General features: G+C 47.0%; 1 protein-coding gene and 1 non-coding gene across 6 annotated transcripts in view; one reads left to right on the top strand and one right to left on the bottom strand.

Moving 5' to 3' along the window:
* Window positions 1-4561: 4561 nt before the first annotated feature.
* On the bottom strand, window positions 4562-4634 carry TRNAA-AGC (transfer RNA alanine (anticodon AGC)). The gene has a single exon. It is a non-coding gene; the product is annotated as a tRNA-Ala (tRNA).
* A 46-nt stretch (window positions 4635-4680) lies between these two features.
* The window catches only part of LOC110484447 (USP6 N-terminal-like protein), a 75488-nt gene continuing 64510 nt past the window's right edge, over window positions 4681-15658 (top strand). For 3 of the 5 annotated variants that reach the window (XM_021555065.4, XM_085581650.1, XM_085581649.1), the window contains exon 1: window positions 4701-4811. The gene's annotated coding sequence lies outside the window, so the exon portion shown is untranslated. Of the gene's footprint in view, window positions 4812-8984; window positions 12222-15658 lie in introns of those variants that run through there. The other 2 variants (XM_021555067.4, XM_085581648.1) reach the window with 2 other exon arrangements.

Genomic DNA, 15658 nt, shown 5'->3' with positions numbered 1-15658 from the left:
GATGCTGACAGAGATGATGGTAGAATGATGTCCTGGGAAACAGAGCCTTTGTTGAGTCACAGGAGAAACACTAGAGGCTTTCCCTCCAGCTGCATTTATTACAGTTCTCCTGAAGGAGATGGGAACCAGGAGAGCTCAGTGAGCTAAAACCCACCTTCCTCAGTGCCCAGAAGAGAGTTGAAAGCCAGAGAATTCACTTCTTCCCTATTCCCTCTCAGGAAAACAGGGTCATCCACATAAAGAATTTGCTAGTCCTTGTGCTTCTGGGTCTGACCTGAAACCTGCTGAAGCACTGGCAAGAGCTTGGGGATGGCCTGAGCTCCTGGCTTTGGTGCTTGTTAGGATGCTCCCTGGCAGGCAAATGGAGGGGATGCTGTGGCTATTGAAGGATGTCTCTGCCCTTTTTGCTTGGCATGATGCTTTCAGAAGACCACTAGTGTTAGGAAGAAAGTTTATGCTGGCAGATCTCCCAGTCAACCAGGCAATTTGAAGATCCGACAGCAAAGGTGTCATTTCCTATTCAGCCATTGCTGGCATCTCTCTGCTCTTGGTTCCCACTTCACTGCACTTATCAGGAGTCTCTAAAGGACAAAGTCTAGTGTTTGTTAGTGATTTCAGAGAGGTTTATGTCACATGGACCTTCTGTAGACCTCTTGTCCTGGGCAAAACTCCCAATACACTCTGGTCTGTGTTGGTGAAATATTATATTTATAGGCCAAATAGCCTTACCAAAAGGTTATGTGCTTCTGTACCCTTTGGCTGCCCTCACTGTGGGGACAACAAAAGGCATCTCTGGAAAAAATCTATTGCCTTTTTCCTAGCATGCAGGACCAGGCCATCCTGCTCATCGAGATACACACAGATCCAGAGGAAATGATACAAAATGGGGCTCAGAAAGCCAACAGCAAACACAAGTGAGAAATACCTGTGAATGTCTTGCCACTGAAACAGTGGAAGACTCCTGACATGGAAGGCATGTCCATTTGGTTATTTGTACAGGCTCAAGCTGATTCCTTAAAGATGCCTTGAGGAGTCTGGCAGTGACATCTGCCCTGTGTTCTCCTCTTTATCACAGTTTCCCATTATCCTTTTGCGTTCATTCAAATTTATCTCCTCTTTTTTTTTTTTTAGATCCTCTCCCTCTTTTGGCCTTTGTAGCAGGGAGGGAGAGCATAATGATGCCCATCTTGCCCCTGCTGCCTCTCTGCATTTAAGATTACTTTATTTTAAAACTAAATTTATGCACACAATCCTAGAGTAAACTTACAAAAAAACACTTAAATTAAGGCCATTAGTGTAAACTGAAAACTCTGCCTCTTCCCCTTCTAGCAGTTTCCTGTTCTGTCCTCTCTGCTCTTATGATGCCTCTGTGCATATACTTAATGGTAATTAAAGACAATAAACTTCTAAGAGTAGTGACAGATCTTTTTCTAACTTGATTATGTGATCTGTACCAGCAAATTCATTCCATAAATTCAGCTGTGGAGATCAAAACCGTGAGTTTTAAGCATCTGCCCAGCTCCATTTGTTGCAGTGAGTGATTTGTTTATATCCTACTTGATCCATTGCTGGAAGCCATTTGTTCCTTCAGTTTGTGTGCAAATTTGAAGTAAGGCTTTGTAGGGTGAGGAAATGCAAAACTTGGGTCATTCCTGAAGAGTCAGTGGGCTGATTAAGCACTGGGGAGCAAAGTATCTGTGGAGCTAGAATGGAGAACCTGACACTGTGGCTTAACTGATGCCTCAGGAGCTAAAAAAAAAAAAAAAAAAAAAAAAAAAAAAAAAAAGGAGGTTATAAACAGGTGCTGGTAGCAAGCTGTGAGCAAGGTTTGGGTGTTTCAGAAAATACAGGCAATTGCTCACCCTGACTTGCATGCGTGCACACACACATATGGATGTTCCATTCTGTGGCAGCTCATTATAGATTCCCACAAGAAAACCATTAGAGAGGAAATTCTTGCTGTTCTAATGTGGTCTCCTTGTTCTTGTAAAAGAAAAGCTGTTGTTTCCATTTTGCACTGTGGGTTTTTTTGGGTTTTTTTTTTTTTTTTTTTTTTTTTTTTTTTTTTGAGGGATTGGAGAGCATTATATTGAAGTAGTGCTGTGAGTGTATGTGTAATATTTTATCCCTGTGGATACAGTCTTTCACAGTGGGTCCAGGGAAAATGGAGCCCCAAGAAAACGGAGCTTGCCAGATATCTACATCAACCAACACACCTGCAGAAAAAGTACTGTCAGAGGAATTTTTCTCACATCCCTGCTTTTCTTCATATTCTGTCTCAGCCTTCGGCAGTGTTTGCCTGCCCGTCTGCAGAGGGCGATGCAGCATCAGTTTGACCAGACTTATGGTCCTCTGGTTTTCCCTCATCCCGAAGTTGCCCTTGGTCACCAAGACATTGCAGGGGTTGAGGGCTGAGATGGAGCCACAGCTAGAGGGGAAACGGAGAGGACTAGACCAGAAACACAGGTGTATTTCACAGCACAGTCTCTTCATGCCAGCTGTGCAGCAGCTGATGAAATGGGAGACTGCAATGGATCTCACTTTCCTGTTAAATCTTGCTGCACAGGAAGACTTGAATAATTTGCTGAAACTTTGAAGGTCACTGTAGGGACAGCTGGTTATTTCATTATTTTGTCCAGGACTCAGAAGTGTGAGTTTAAATCAGCTTTAAAAGTCAAGAATGAAATCTTGGAGCTAAAAGAACCTCAACCACCATATGCTAATCTGGTTTTCAGACCTCACTTTACATGATACCATTGCTTTTTTGCAGAAAGGAATAATAGATGTCCTCTGTCTATCAATAATAGATGTCTCCATGAGAATATCCATGAGAATTCATGGGTATTTGTGTCCAGAAAAAATCACTTTGTATCCTAGAGTCGCGATGGTCAGGAAAGACCTCAAAATGATCATGTACATCTGTTAACCCAGCAACACTGTGTTCACCACTAAACCATAACCCAGAGTTACATCCACATGCCTTTTGAACAATTCCAGGGGTGGTGATTCCAACATTTACCTGGGCAGCCTGTTCCAATGCCTGACCATCCTTTCAGAGAATAATTTTTTCCTAATATCCAATCTAAACCTCCCATGACACAACGTGAGGCCATTTTCACTGATGCTGTAACTTGTCACCTGTGAGAAGAGACCCCTTCACCTGCCTAAAACTCCTTCCAGGCAGTTGTAGAAGTGATTTGGTCTCCTGAGCTTCCTTTTCTCCAGGCTAAACAGCTCCAGTTCCCTCAGCTGCTTCCCATAAGACTTGTGCCATAAAAAAACCCACTTCATTCTCTCTTTAATCCAGTTCTTCCTTGGATTATTAGAATTAATTTGCTGCAAAGGTTTGGGGGTGGGATATTTTGGAGTTTCCTCAGCTGTAGGCTGGAGCCTGAGAGCAGCTTGAAAGTTGAATTTCATTCTTTGTCATTGAAATTTGCCAGAAAGATAATTTCCTTGTGCATATAACTGAGGAAAGTGCTCAGAATTGTTTTCCTCCACTGAATCCCAGTTCAGTTTGTGGCAGGGATGGAAATGCCAGCTGAGTGTAATCCTGTGAGGTTGTTTTTTCGTTATGATACACCATCAGTTTTAATAAACTGATTTTTTTTTTTTTTAAGCTTTTGGTTATTCCTTGTGGCTTGTTGCAGTAGAATAGGGGCAGAATGTGAAGAACTTGCTTGAACTTTGCAATTGGATAAATTCAGGGAGCAAAGTCTTGACCTTTTTTTAAATAAATGCCACCTATATCAATGACTCCTTCTTAAATTTGCAGAAGATGAAGAAGTGTTTTGGCTCCACCAGAGGCCTCCAGGTGAAGGCACCTCAAAATGCTTTAGTGCTCTTGGGTGGGATGAGAAAGGAAGTGCTGGGGCCAGAGCTGCATGGAACAAACTGGATGCAGTGGGTGCTGCTCACTGTCGTGGCCTTATCCACTGTTCAATAAGGAAACAAAAGACCCTCTTGCAGTGCCAGGAATACACAGATAGTGTTCTGCCTGCCTTAGGCATTTGAATAAGCATGGAATAGTGTCCGTGTAGCCGTTCTGGGAGCAGGTGAGGTCACTCGCTCTGGTGAGCCTGGAGGAGACTGAAGGGAGACCTCATTGCAGTTACAGCTCCTGGTGAGTGGAAGAGGAGGGGCAGGCACTGATCTCTCTCTGGTGCCCAGGGACAGGACTCAAGGGAATGGCCTGCAGCTGTGTCAGAGGAAGTTTAGGTTGGATATTAGAAAAAGGTTTTTCACCCAGAGGGTGGCTGTGCACTGAAAAAGGCTCCCCAGGAAAGTGGTCACTGCACCAAGCCTGACAGAGTTAAAGAAGTGTTTGGGTGATGCTCTCGGGCACATGGTGTGACTTTTGTCATGTCCTGTGCTGGGCCAAGAGTTGGACTCGATGATCCTTGTGGGTCTCCCTTCCCACTCGGCACATTCTGTGGTCTTTAAAAACGTGAAGGAAGCAAATAAGAATAGAAGGAATTTAAAAAGGCAGAACCACTAACTAACGCTGTGGCTTGCAATGGAAACAGGCGGCAGGCTGGCCACCGAGGGCAGGAAAAGGAGCTGGAGAATGCGGGCATCGATCCCGCTACCTCTCGCATGCTAAGCGAGCGCTCTACCATTTGAGCTAATTCCCCGCGCTGCTGTTCTCGCCACTCAGCATTGCCATATTCAGCTCTCGCGAGATGCCGTGCGCCGCCGGCTGTTACACGTCCCGCTCGGGGCTCCCAGTGCGCCTGCGCGGGGGCGCGACGGCCGGGGCTCGGCGGCGGGCCGGGCTGGGCGCGCGCCGGGAGAGGAGGATGCGCCCCGCGGTGAGACCTGGAGCGGGAACGGGGCGGGAACGGGAGCGGGGCGGCGACGGGAACGGGATGGCAGTGGGGACGGGAATGGTGGGGGGCTGCGAAGGGCTGTGTGTTTGGCGGGCAGGATGCGTACGGCTCTGTGTGTGTGTGTGGGGCGGCGGTGCGGGTGGAGGTGGGAGCAGGGGCTGGAGCCCCGGCACAGGCTCTGACTCTGGCCTTTGAGTCAAGGCGGGCTGCGCTGAGGGCAAAACAGAACGAAACAACCAAACAACCCCCCCCACCATAAAATATCGCCCCCCACCCCGGCCCCCAGCTGACGGAGGGCGCCGGAGCTGCCCGGATGACCCCGGTGGCTGTTCAGGGCTGTTGAGGACGCTTCGCCTGCCGGCAGCTCCTGACCGCCCTGGGGCGCAGCGCCCGCACCCCCCGTGCTCGCGGGGCTCGGGGTGGCACTCGGCCTGGCTGGGCTGCCCCCAGTATTTGCCGCCACCCATGCTGGGATATCCGGGCAGGGTCCCTGGCGTGGCTGGGACGGCGGGGATGCCCAAGTGCCTGGATGTGCAGACCTGCTGCGGGCAGTTGGTTCTCCCCGCTTTGCCTTGCAATGTCTCTTCTGAAAACAACACCCACAGAAGTGAAATCTGGCACCGTGGTGAATCGTGAGGTCTTTTCCTCCAAGAAATGGTTCCGTTTGCTCTTGTGCTCCAGCTGGAGTAGAATTAAAGGCAGCAATTTCCCTGCTGGACAAGGAAGGAGATGCTGGCTCTGGAGCGGGGAACTTCAGGTGCCTGTTGAAATGGCAGATGGGGGCATGTGCTGGAGTGTTCTGGGGAGCTGCATTGACCAGATGAGATTTTGGTGCCCCTTTTGAATGCGGGAAAAGGGGATGCCCTCAATCAAGGGGTGCATAGCAAAGCAGGTGAGAGCACTGGCTAATTTCTCTGCAAGCACTGAGGAAGACGAAGCTGTTAGTGGGCTTGCTGCTGTGTTCAGCAGTAGCAATATCCAGGACTCAGTTAAAAACCTGTCATTCTGGTAAATATCTTGCCTTGTGCTCAATCACTTTTCTTCTCTGATGTTCTTGAGTCAGACATGACAAAACCCTACAAGCATTGATAGCCAGTGCAAAATACTTTCTGAACCAAAGTGATTACAAAATAACCTTGTTGTATAACCTCGGTGGTGGCTGCTTAACACCTAGCTATGTGGAGAGCAACAGAGTCCTAGGCTGAGCTGGCCAGGCTGCAGGCAGTGATCCTGGTCATCAAGTCGCTGCAATTCACTGAGCCAGCAGGGAATTTGGTGAAAGTGATGAGACTTGCTGTAGCTTTTGCTCCATCGAGTTCCTGGGTGCTTTACACATTGCTTTCCTGCAGTACTTTTTTATTTCTGCCTTGGCTGTGTTCAAGCCATCGTCTGTTGGTTTCAAAACCATTCCCTGCTCAATTTTACACCCTTCCTGAGCGATTTGCCTTAGTTCTGCTTGTGATATACAAGTTACTTTTTCTGGATGAATTTGCTGAGCTATCCTCCTCCAGACTATGAATTTCTGATTAAATACTCCTATATATCAACAGCTTTGCAAATGAAATAGATGCAAAACATTTTTTATTTATTTTACTTGACAGGTTTCGGGCTCTGCAAATGAGGTCTGCTTCTTGCAGAGTTTGCTTAATAGGTTCTCTGAATGATATTTTATTGAAATACTTAGAATTTTAAATTTACTCCTCTTTTGTTCTTTTTGACGTGTTGTATCTTACTTTAAAGGGCTGGTGAAGCATGACCTCAGAGCTCTTTGGAAACTCTCCTGTCTCTCATTTATAGTTTTCACGGTTATGAGCTTCCTTCTGTGTGTGTGTGTTTGGGGGTTTTTTGTGGTTTTTTGTTTGTTTGTTTGTTTTTTTTTTTTTTTTTTGTCAGAGAGAAGATTGGCAAACAAACATGGACTGAAAGACATGTTTATCTTTAAGAAAAAACCCAACAGCAACCAAACAAGCAGGCAGCCACACCCATCCAGCAGTATGATTTCTTATCTTGGAGCTTGACTCATAATTTTGATGGCTCCTTACCCTTATTGTTTTTTTTTGAAAATAGTTTTTGTAGCTGTTTCCCTGGGTACCACACTGGAGAGCATTGCACTTTTGTAATTTTCTTTTTCTCTTTTACATCACCCTGAGCTGCAGAACAACCCCACAATCTTACCCCAGGTTTCTCTTTTTTTTCTTTTTTCTGATATGGAGTAAACCAGGAGATGTTTGAGAGTCTCTCCTGCTGAGGACTCTTACCTTCAACACACGCAACAGCGTTTCACCAGCTTGGCTTTGCTAAGTATCAAGCTGACTCTGTGGAGCTGGAAAATATGTTTCAAGCTGTGTTTTGCATAGATGCTCTCAGATGTGAGGTTTCACCCCCTGGGTGTTATGTGTTTTTCCTGTCACGGGGCAGTCTGCCTCTGAATCATGTTGCTGGGAGCTCCTGGCAGAGCAAATGCAGGGGCAGGAATAAGAGAGGCCTGTCTTCAGCCTTGCTTCGTCAACGCCAGCCATAGCACTCCCTCATTTGTGCCTTGTTTGGTTTAATAACAGGGTTGTACGGCAGCTTTTCCCACAACAAAACATATTTTCTCTTTTCTTTAGAATCAAAATTGCTCCAAAGAATGTATTAAGCTCAAAGCTTGTCAGTCCTTCACAGTCATGCTGGAATAATGCCTGTTCTTTCCTCTCCTTCATTTTAGTTACAGGGGAGAGTAGTTCAGCTCCCACAGCTCAAGCTGTTGGAAGGATATGTCTTTGCTCTGCAAATAAATAAACTTTGTGCTTGCTTTCTCTGTTCTGTCTTCCACTTGCTCTGGTAGAGCTCACCTGAACAATGCTGGGCAAGTATTGTTCAGGTTTTGGTGGATCTCTGTTTTCTCCTTGTGCTCCATCCATGCTGGATAGAAGTTGCCTTGCAGGTGACTGGGAATATGCCACCTAATGAAGCATGCAGCTGCTCTGTGTAAAGAACAGCCCGCAGAGATGCTGAAGTTGTAAAGCTATCAGTGCAGCTTTGTGCTTGCTGCATCTCCTTCAGCTCTCAGCAGCTTGGGACATTCCAGTTGTCCATTTTACTGGGTGGTGCAGGGGTTCTTTAAGGGGCTGGTTCATGCCACGCTGCAGATTGCTCAGCATGGCACTGCAAGAGCTGCTGTGTGTTGGAAGGCAGATTTCTAGAATGTGCAAGATACTCTCATGTACTGAGGGTAGCAATCTCAGCTGCTTTTCTGCCATACACCTCCCAGACTGAAGTAGCAGTGGGTATTTCTGAAGCAAGTATTCAGACTGGAGTGCTTGCTCTGATTTTCGAGGTGGGTGAGCGCTCTCTGTAGCTGTGGGTTTGCTTTGACACCCTCAGTTTAAGGTATTTGTAAGGGACTGGTGTAGATTGTCCCCCCATGTCTCCTCGAGTGCCAGCCACTCTTGCCGGCTCCGCATCCCGCCGGGTTGTTCCTGCGCGTGCCATCCCCCTCTGCACTGCAGAAGAGCTAAGTCGGGGTTGCAAGAAAGCTGGCGAGAAGCCTGGATGTTCCTAGAAAGATATTGATTGCCCTGGACAGTTCGGGGTTGTTCCTTTTGTTTCCCTGGCTCTCGTCACGGGGTCGGGCTCGTTCGGGAGGCAGCTCACTGGAGGATGGAGAAACAGTGCCGGCTTTGCGGGCTGAGGCTGGAGCGGAGCCATCCCAGCCCGCCTCTCTCAAGTGTTAAGTCTGAAGCAGCCTGCCTGGTAATTCCATTAATGAGAGCCTAGTGCCAGAGAGATAAATGTAATTCCTCCGTAAAGCTAACGCTCAAGCTCAAATGGAAAGGATTTGCTGGTTCTCCCAGTGCACTGCTGTGAGTAATGTACTCCAGTATTACCCACAGACAATGTTTCAAGTCTACATTTCACTGCAAAGACTGGGCAGTGATAAAAAAATCTGCTTCTAAATCTTCATGTGAGGAAATCCGTAGCTCCAGAGTGTAGCTGTCTCTTTGCAATGGGTTTTACAGGGAATAAAAGTTTCCTGCTTAACTCCTGACATGCAGGATGGCACCATGCTAAGCAGCCAGCTGATCCAGGAGACAGCTTGCATGGGCTATAGCCAGAATGAGCTCTCTGTGTATAATCAATGCAGAATAGAAATTATATACCCTTTGTGCTTGCAAGCACCTCAGAGCTAGCCACCACAATTGCAACTCACACAAGCTTCTCTACATTTTTGGCAATGAGGTCCATGCTTGAATTCAGAGCTTACAGTTCTGGCTAGCTTAGTTTGATTTCTTTTTGAAAGAATTTTTTCTGATTTCTCACTTTTCTTAGTTTGATTTGTGATAGCAGATAACATTTTCCTGTTTGCAGTTGTATAATACCCTTGTGGCACCATCTTCAAATCTTGTGTTGAAAAGGAATGGTTAATTGGGATATTTTTAGCTCTCCTTGTGGCTTGGATCCTGGAAATCAAGCACAGGAGCCAGCGCGATTCAGCTTTCTGCAGAGGAGCTTCCCGTGCTGCAGGCAGCAGCTGGGTAGTTGTGTCTGACAGGGTGGGAGCTCACAGTGCCAGTGAGCCCCAGTGCTGTGGTACCCCAAAGTTCAAGCAAACAAATCACTTGCCTCATCTTTGGAGCTCAGTGAAGGATTTACCTTGTCATCAGTCCAAGGTGAGGGAAAAAATTTCTGTGAAAAAGAAGCAGGTGCTGGGGATGCTCAGCCATTTGGGTGTTCCCATCATTTCACCTTTGCCTGAGTGTTCATCAATACATATCTGACCTCCTTAGTTAGGTCCCTGCTGGTGTCCTGACAGCAGAACTAAAGCTAGCTTGCTCAAAATGCTTGTGTGTTGGTGTACTCAGCAGCTTGCTGGTGCCTCTTGCTGCAAGAGGTGTGGGGGAAAGTGGCTCATTGGGCAAAGTGAGGTGCATGCTTTGCTGGTGACCTAGCAGCAGCTGGAGCAGCCAGCCTCTGCAGCCTGCTCCTGCATCTCTTACTTCTCTTTGCAGCAGCTGTGCACACATGCCTGCCTTTATGCACATGCTGTGGGCCAATTCACTCACCAGAAATCAGGATCAAAAGCAGATTGTCTTGAGTTTTTAAATCTCCTGCCTCCCCCAGCCTTCAGTTTTGTTCATTAATCAGTGAGGGACATGCGTGTGAGAGCCACATCTGCCACTCACCACCGCGGTGGCAGGATGTTGGGGGGGATACAGTATCAGTGAGAGCTACCTCAGTTGCTCTTTAAAAAAACTTCTCCTGTTTGCGTCATAGCTGACTACAGAAGTTTTAGCTTAGTAGTGTGGTTTTCTCACCCCAAGTCCAATTTTTTCAGTATCTCCTTTCTTTCTTTTAAAGCTCTGACATCTGATTTGGGCTTCAGTGGAGCAAGGTAGTACTGATAGCGAGTTATGTGTTCTGCCAAACATTTAAATACAGAGTAGATGAAGGAGCAGGTAGGAAAATGACCTGCACATTTAAAAATTCAGTTTTTTGAAAAACTCTGGTGCCTTGTTCTTACAGTATCTCTCCTCCCCTTCAGTTCTGTGAATCAAAAGTGATCATGAGAGTGTTGATACATGATTGGGGGGTATTTATCAGGAAGGATGTAATGTGTTCGTTCCTCTGGTGGTAACAAAGTGGGTCAGAAGTGTTACCTGTTGTGTTGCTACTGCTTACAATGCTAACGAAATAAAGTTACTGAAATTAGTTCAAAGCCTCGCTAATTGCTTTGCTCCATGACTTGCTGTATAAGTTTCACTGGGAAGCCTATATCTGACCTGCAAGGCATTAATTTGTTTAGTGGCTCTTGTGGCCAAGAGCATGGTTGAGCCACAATGGTGCTGCCAGTCTAGGTGGCCTGGCACTGGATTTTTTCTTTACCAATGTATTTTTGAGCCACAGTTGCATTCACATCAAGTTTGCTGCAGAGCTGACCAGGCTGACAGTAGCTATGGTAGACAATCAGCCACCACTTGGCTCCCTTGGATAAAGGGCTGGTAGGACCATCGCTTGACCTCCCAGAGATGCTCTAAATGTCTGGAGGCTGAGCAGAGCCTGATACATTGTCCTTCTGCCTGCCTTGAGCTTATGGTGTAAATCTCCCAGCAGACTCGGCACGGGTGACCTGATGGCTATACTTTGATACCTCTGTGTGGTAAAGAGATCTGGCTGGAGTTTGCTCAGGGTTTCCCATGCTGTGAGAGAAAGATGCCATGAGGTGCCACACGTGGAAGGTGAATTTGGAGTGGGAAGAGGGCATATGTCTCATATAGCTGAGAAAACCAGTAAGCTTCACAAGATCTTAACCACTGAAGGGGCTGAACTTGTTTCCAATTGATGTGTTTAAAGTGTGATTAGTCACCTCCTAAAGTAGGGTGCTGTAATGCTGTTTCTGTGGAAAAAATTGCACCATACGTGTGTCAATACAAGGGGTGGACTCAGTTCTGCAAGTGTGTGTGTGCTTTCAGGCTGGGTCTATAAATCCCTTCAGTTATTCTGGCCCTCTACAGTCTTGTAAGAACATGGGGAGTTTTCTTTCCTGCAGCATTGCCCTCGCCATGCTTTTAACGTCTGAAAGTCTGGATGGAAATTGTTGTCATCTCACCCTCTTATGTGCCAGCACTCCGTCTGATGGCAGACAGAGATTCCGTGGCAGCCAGAGCTTTTCCCTCCATTCTGCTGGAGGGAGAAGGGGCAGGGGATATCTCTGCCCCTCTTTGGCAGTAGGCTGTTGTCAGCCTCCTGTGTGTCCAAGGAAACAATTTTTTAAGATTTTTGTCTGGATTTTACAGGGATCTCTTCATTTACTGCTTTCCTGCCTTGGGCATGTATGCCAGCTGGATCTCCACTGACCTCATCCTGAGGTCAGATCAGTACTTGGGAGTCCGCATATCACCTACAGCAGGGTGCTGGATCTGGCATGGGGACAGCTGAATGGACAGAGAGGTCCATTCCCAGAGAGGCTGGGCAGGAGGGGTATTCCTGAGAAATGCATCCTTGGTCTTTAGTTTGTGGCTCAAACAATGTTTCTACTCCATATTCTCTGACTGCTGGAAATGGCAGACTGAAATGAAAAGATTGGATTAGCCACTATCCTGCCGGAGCTCAGAGAGAATGAATTTAGCTGTTCTTGTTTGATTTCAAGAAATTGCATTAAAATGAGCAAAGAGGCTGTGTACCAGAGACTGCTTCCGCTGCAGGCATCTGCTTGCAAAACTGTGTTGCAGAGTGATTCCTGCTGGTGCTGCAAAGCTGGTGGGGAAAGCAGAGCTGTGGCACGGGCCAGGAGACCTCTGTGGAGGTGCAGCTGAAGGGCTTGGCTCGCTTGATTGCTTTGGCAGCTCATCTGTACTTAGAAACAGGTGTGGGCATTGCTTGCACCTGTTATCAGTGGTCACTGGTGTCTTGGTGAGTGCAATGAGCTGCTTTTCTCTGCAAGCTGAGGAGCCATGCTCTGCCCCAGGTCCCTGCTGCTGGGAGGTGGCATGCAAGCAACTGGAAGGTCCTCAGCCTGAATGTTGGATGTGTGACGTGATGATGGATGTGATGGCTTTTGTGTCCTGACTCATATGAGCTCTGTGGTTACACCAAGCTGCAGCTGACTTCTGAAGCTCTTCTCGGTAAAAACTGACCTGAATTGATCCGTTGTGATTTCTTTATTTATTTTTTTAACTAAGATGCATTTCTGCAGAGGTGAAAGCCTGAGCTGTATTACAAAGGCCATGATTTTCTTAAGGATGCTTTGGGATATTTTGGGGGTATGTATGTGGTCTGTGTTATCAGAAAAACTGGGAACAGGTCAGTTGGAGATGTGTAGCTGCTTAATTGATTTAATACCATAGAAATTCAATTTGAGTAACTGGGTGCTTTTTCTGCTGGGGGGAAAAAGTAGAGCTATGTTAAATGGAGGGGCAGCTCTGGGTATTTCTGTGAAAGGTGTGTAAAGGAGGCTTAAATGTGAGCTTTTGAACTGTGCTTGTCTGTTCCTGTCGAGAGTTGGTGGTTTCAGTGGGAACACGCAGCAGCCATCGAAGGCAAGGCTTGCCTGGGGGCCCTGGGGCAGAAGCCTGTGTGACTAATGTTGTGTAACTCAGAAAAACAAGGGAGGATTACTCTACCTCCTTCCCCTCTGTAAGGAGCTAGTGATGGGGAGCTAGTCAGGCTGCTGCTGGGATGCTTGGATAGGACCTCTGGGCAAGCTGATGGATCACAGTGCAGCTTTGTGGCATGTACTTTTTAGGTGGGGACTGTGCCGCTTGCTGGTTTTGGAGGCGAGGTGACTGGCTGGCATGTGAAGGCTGATGCTGGCAGCCCCTCTGATAGATACCCTGTGCTGCACCTGTGTCTGCTGTAACCCCTCCATCCACACCTGTGCCAAAGGAGAAGCAAGGTGGGGGTGAGGGGGCTCAGGCTTCCCAGTGCTGGGGAAAAGCCAGCCTGTGGGGACCATGCTGGGCTGTGTTCTCCTCTCTCCATACTCCTGGTGCTGTTGAAGTTGGTCATGTGTTGGGATGAAGGTCTGGCTTAGAGTTTGAGCCTATGCTTCTACTTTTCCATCATTATTTTCTAGGCTTTCTCTACAAGGAAATGGAAAATCCTCTCTATGGGCTGCCGTGACAGCCTTAGAACTATCCAGATGGATTTGAACTTTGGTGCTGCAAAGGGCTTTGCGTATTTATTTTCAGCTTCCTGCTGTCTGCTTTGCTTAAGAGCTTTTGCTAGATCCTTTGCATATGCTTGTCCTTGCTCCTCTGCTCCTGGAAACCATTTGAGAACAACCTTCAGCTATGACAAAATACCCCCCTCCTCCCCCCAAAGAAAATATCCCCAAACCGCTTGGAGGAATTTTATTTTACTGCTGTGCCTTGGTAAGCTGCAAGGCTTGCATAGCTGTGGTATGTTGCTGTTGGGGTGTACCAGCCTAATTTGGAGACTTCAGAGAGCAAATCACTGGGCTGTTTCGGATGAGTCTTTAGAAAAGTGAGTGTCTGAGCATGCTCAGCAGTGGATGGAGCTGTTAAACTGATTTTACATTACTTACCCCTGTGCAAAGACAAATATATGTTGTGTTGAAGCCTCATCTAGGTTTCCACATGTACCACTGTGCTGTCTTTCTGAGATCATGCTTCTCATCGGCTTTAGCTGATCTGAGGCTGTTCTCTTGCCAAAAATTCTTTCCCTTAATTTTCTTATTTCTGAGATGGCTTCCAGTTGAATCAAGCAAATGATGGTTGATACCTCTAGTGTAGAGATGCCTGGGATGAGTAGAAGAGGGGGGAGGAAAAAGGCAGGAGTGACTGTTGTGGCAGCAGAGGGTAGTTTTGGATCAGTTGAGCTGATGAGCACGTGGGAGTGGGCATGGCTTGTTGAAGAGCAGCTGTGCAGCCCCTGGTAGAACATGTCCTGCTTCTACTCCAGTTTCCTTCCATGTGAAAGGATGGCAAGGATTGCCAAGTGCATTAATATTTCTGGGACGATACAGTATTGGAAGAATGCTTTGTGGGGCACTGCTGACTGATGGCTTTGTGCACATGCTGCCAGAGTTTGGCTTCCTGCTTAACCCAGGGGAGGTTTCCCTCTGGGAGGACTTCAAGCACGGCTTTTAAATAAAGCTTCCTGCTGAATGTAGATTGAATATAAGGGAGAAGTATTCTGTGATGACGGTGGTGAGGGCACAGGAACAGGTTGCCCCCCGAAGTTGTGGATGCCCCATCTTTGTAGCCGCCCAGTATCACTCAGTCCTCTACTGCTTTGCTTCATAACCTTTTTATAAACTCTGGTGAATCTTTGTTTGCTGCATTAGATGAAACAAAAGGTTATCATGTTTCTGCAGCACTACTTCAGTCTGCAATAATCAAGAAGTCGTCTTGGCCAAGGACAGAGAGAATCTGCTGGGTTGGTGACACTGAGAAATACGCATTTTGATGGACAAGTTGGAGCTGCAGGAAAGCAGCAGAGGAGCTTAGCTGTCATGTGTCATCTATGCTCTGCATTGCCCGGAGCCTGGTGGTGGTGTCTTGGGGAGCAGCAGCCCTAGGATGAGTGACTCTGCTGGGCACTGCAAGGAGGAAGTTTGGGAACCAAGGGGGAGGCTGAGCACTCTGATTCCCTGGTACTCTGCTGTTTCCAGTATATTTGTCTGTTGTGGACAACATGCTTTGTGTGAAAGCTGCAGTTGCTTTGGGAGGGCAAGCCAGGCCACCTTCATATGGCTTTGATTAAATCCAGCAGCACTTAAGAAAGCTTCAGGCATCTCTTTTTGCCTTGCTTGGCAGTATTGGAAAGCAAGGACTTAAAACTTTGCCAGTGATGTTTCTTCAGTGTTGTATAAGAGTAGGAGTTGCATTTAGAAAGTTGTTAAATGGAAAAGGAACTGGAGGAGGAAGGGAGAAAAGGTTGTCTGTATGGCTGTCATGTTGATTACTCCCCAGTGCTGAGCCCTGGTGCAGGCACGGGTCAGTGCCAGTGCAGATGAAAGAAGCTCCCCCCCGCCCTCCCCCCTTCAGATTAAGCCATGTGAAGTTAAGGTATGATTTCCTTGCTTTCTGTACCTTTATCCATAGGCTACTACTGAAGATTATTGTCCAGGTTGGATTTTTCTTGTTATTTCTGTCCTTGTAGAACTGCTAAACAGTGTTCATTTACTGGCTTCAAAAGAACAACAGAAGACCCTCCTGGAAGTACATAACTGGAGTAAATAACTCTTGCGTTTTGGTAATGTAGAGTAACAGGGTGATGGAAAATTTGTGATTGAGGCTGGAGTCCAAGATCTGTGCTGTGGTCTTGTGGCCTTCAGCATTTTTTTCATCTTTAGAAATGCCTTCAGCCCTTCTATAATGGGAAAG

The sequence above is a fragment of the Lonchura striata genome, chromosome 5 (assembly GCF_050655825.1).
Source record: "Lonchura striata isolate lonStrDom1 chromosome 5, ASM5065582v1, whole genome shotgun sequence".
NCBI classification, from domain to species: Eukaryota; Metazoa; Chordata; class Aves; order Passeriformes; family Estrildidae; genus Lonchura; species Lonchura striata.
This window is presented reverse-complemented; position numbering and strand designations above follow the sequence as displayed.